Raw genomic sequence first — 3,368 nt, 5'->3', positions numbered from 1 at the left:
TTGTTCTCTCTGTGACTTTTGGCCTCTACTTTGTTTCTCATTCCACTTTGCATTTTTGCCCATTACCACAGGAAACCCCACTGACTGAAAAATTGTGCCAACAGGGTGTAGATTATTGCAATATCTGTTAACAAGACAGGAAATATATATAATAAATGTGTTTATGCTCACAGGTGGTGTAGATTGTAAAAAATTTAAAAGTTTAACTTTTCTGCTGTGTAACCTAATGCAAGAGCTATTTTTACCTAAAGCAACTGAAAGCCAGATTCTACTTTACACTGATAGCAGTAAGAAAAAAAAAAAAAAAAGCCAATAATTTGCCCTGTATTTGAAGCTGGTGGTATAGCTTCGATTCTATACACTAATAAAAACAGCACAATCTATCACGGTCATTCAAGCTCTGTCTATACCATTTTTCCACCAATTTTATCTGAATATTTGGACAGTATATTGATCTCACTGAATTTAGCTGCAGTTTCCATCAGGGCTGGGACTCCACAGTTCCATCTGGGTCTTATTGAGGGCCCTATTTCTTCCCCCCGTATGATGAACTTCTCAACCCTTCTCTATTGGGTGATCTCAAGCAAAATCTCTGGCTTACTTTTTTCCTGCTTTTCTCTGACATTTTTTCCTCTATATAATCACAGCGGATTGTCAAGTGATATAGAATGATGACTTAAAGTTCCTTGGCTTGGAAGACTTTCTCCTGAGAAGAAATCATTTTTCTTCATCACAGCATCCAACAGTGTAGAATGTGTCCTTTGAACCATTGCTGGGAATGTGCCGTAGGCACCAGAAGTAAAGAGATGAGCAAGCAGCAAAAATCACAGCATCACTTCCAAACCTTCAGTAAGAAATGATTCATATCCATCTAAAGCTCACTTGTTACCACCTGTCTTCTGATGGGTTTTTTCCTCCTTTGTTAAGTGTGATATAAAGGTTTGAATCAATATAAGAACTCAACAGCTGAGCTACATTAAAACTCCTTTTTCTTTTCATGTCTCTTGACACAGTACTGGCACACAGCAGTGAGAGGAGCACATCTATCCTATATGACACAAATTACACCTTTACTGTCACAGTAGCACCTGCATGATATGCATTATGCCTGTACTTTTCTAGGCTCAGCCCTGAGTTTTGTGCAAGCTAGGAGTCCCAGGTTGCTCACACAGCCTCCATGCTGCACAATAGGAACCTGATATTACCCAATGGATTTGTTTGCACCATAGAGCCATGGGTGAGGGTCTGGTTTGGCTCAAGCCCTATCTTTGTAGGCCATCTCAAACAGGCTTTGCTTCAGCCCTTCAGGACTTCTCACAAGATTTTCTGAGCCTTAATGCCCGTAACCCATCGAGCTGTCACTGGAAGCCCCTGCCAACTTGCATGAGTGTCATGCTGCAAAGCTGCTCACCTATTTGTATTCAGGTATTTGGAAGCTCTTCTGCCTACAGCCCCAAGGTGAGTAAAGGATTACCCAACAAATGGCATGATTTTGCAGAGAAAAGAAAAAAATCCAGGTGTCAGACAGCAGAGCTGAGATCTGGCTGAGAAACAAGTTTAACAAGGAGGCTGAAAAGAAAAAGAAAAAAGAAAAAAAGAGGAAGTCAGTACAAAGCTGCTCAGAAACAAATATCCATCTTATGTCAGCAAGTCATTTTGAGAGAACTTTGAAGTTCAAGCCACTAAGAACCACCAGTGGTTCACAATCCCCTGCCTTCTCCCAGTCCATGGAAGGAAATCCCAACACCATGAGCTGCTGACACACTTGATCATCTTGAGGAAGAACTTTCTGGGCTGATAATCAGACTCTGTGAAGGAAGTCCTGTGGAATGGCCTTATCATGATAAGTAGCTGAGCCCCCCTGAGGAAACATCTGTGCTGCTGCTGAATCAACAAGCATCATGCACTTGCACTAATGTGTGGCTACAGCAGACTCAGTAGGTATCTTTAGGATTGTTCTCCTTTAGGATTGTTCCCCTAGGTGTAGTAGCAGCATCTGCCTGCAAGAAAGTCTCATATCCAGCTCTGACAGATATGATTTATAAAACTGTAGAAACACTAGGAGCCCAGGTTTTGAAGAGACAGGTATTTCTTATGGCTTAGGAGTGGACACCTTCTTATGCCTCCCTTCTTCCCTCCTGTCCATGCAGGCCCACCTTTGCTGGGCTCCATCCTTCTCTCCAAGTACCATTCCAAAGAGACATTCCCAGGCCTGCCAGCTGTAGCCTCAAGAGGACTGCTGGTAGTGCTGACCACCACTCACACTTCCCCTAATCTACACAGAGCTTTTTCCCCAAAGCGGGTCCTTCAACAGACTCCTGTAAAGCCTGTGACTCGCTGTTGTTTTGGGTTTAAGGAGATGTGGTATGTAAACGTTCTTCTACTCCCTTTCCAGCACAAAGGTTGGTCATTACCCCATGCAGGGACCAAGCACTAGGACATCCAAACATGGCTCCAATCTTTCTGCTAGTCTAACTCCAGGATCTTCTGCTGACCCCCGCTCTTTGCACAGACTTCCAACCTTAGAGGTGCAAGACAATCTTAGGAGATTACCAAAATGAACTTGAGCCAAAAGGAGCTCCAACTGGTCCCAGACCAACTTGGAAGGTGGCTGAGTGAATGAAAGTGTTGTATTAAATATACGGTCTCTTTCCTGGATCTTTCTACAACATAACATCGCATGAAATGGGTCTTCTGCAAACATGGCCAGAGCAAAATTCATACCTTTGGATACCTGCTCTGGTTTCCAGGGAAGGACCTAGATAAGGACTTTCTCAAGTTGGTCATCATTCACTGCAGTCTAGAAATAGATACGACAGAGACATACCATTAACAGGTTGTCTCATGCAGCAGGAGCTGATCAGAAACCAAGCTGGCAGCAGCACTATGTCATACTGCTTGCCATCTAACCTGCAGGTAGCTTTACTCCTGAGTAGGATGTGAAGATAACACAGCACACTCACGCAAGGACACAGAGAAGAGCAACAGCAAATCTACAAAAGTATAAAACAAAGAAAGGCGCTGCCAAGATTAAAGACAAAAAAAATCTAGCATTCCTTACTTGCTTCAATATCTCACTTGTGAGTGGAAACTAGCTAACCCATTTTACAACTCACCCCATACAAACACCTGTCAGAGAGCTTTTACAGACTTTTTCTTATGCTGGGTTAGGCAGCTGATACAGGGCAAGTGCCCTGGGCAGGCTGCATTTTGGAGATTAGCAGCAGCTGTGGAAGACCAAACACCTACACATGCCCTGCACAGGTGAAAAGCTGATAGATGCGTAACAATTTTCCTCTGGCTCTGAGACAGAACCCAAGCTGAGGGTGGGCAATGGGGGTCTTTGTATAAAGCTACTTTATCTATGA

At 43.3% G+C, this 3,368-nt stretch overlaps 1 long non-coding RNA gene across 1 annotated transcript; it reads right to left on the bottom strand.

Moving 5' to 3' along the window:
• Positions 1–317: 317 nt before the first annotated feature.
• Positions 318–3,046, bottom strand: LOC149919126 (uncharacterized). The gene is made up of 3 exons (XR_016464794.1): positions 2,911–3,046; positions 2,725–2,800; positions 318–1,569 (listed from the first exon to the last, which is right to left on the bottom strand). It is a non-coding gene; the product is annotated as an uncharacterized LOC149919126 (long non-coding RNA).
• Positions 3,047–3,368: the final 322 nt, after the last annotated feature.

The sequence above is a fragment of the Phasianus colchicus genome, chromosome 2 (genome assembly GCF_987193195.1).
Source record: "Phasianus colchicus chromosome 2, bPhaCol1.hap1.1, whole genome shotgun sequence".
In the NCBI taxonomy this organism is placed as follows: domain Eukaryota; kingdom Metazoa; phylum Chordata; class Aves; order Galliformes; family Phasianidae; genus Phasianus; species Phasianus colchicus.
The sequence above is the reverse complement of the archived record's forward strand: the minus strand, read 5'-3'. Positions and strand labels throughout refer to the sequence as shown.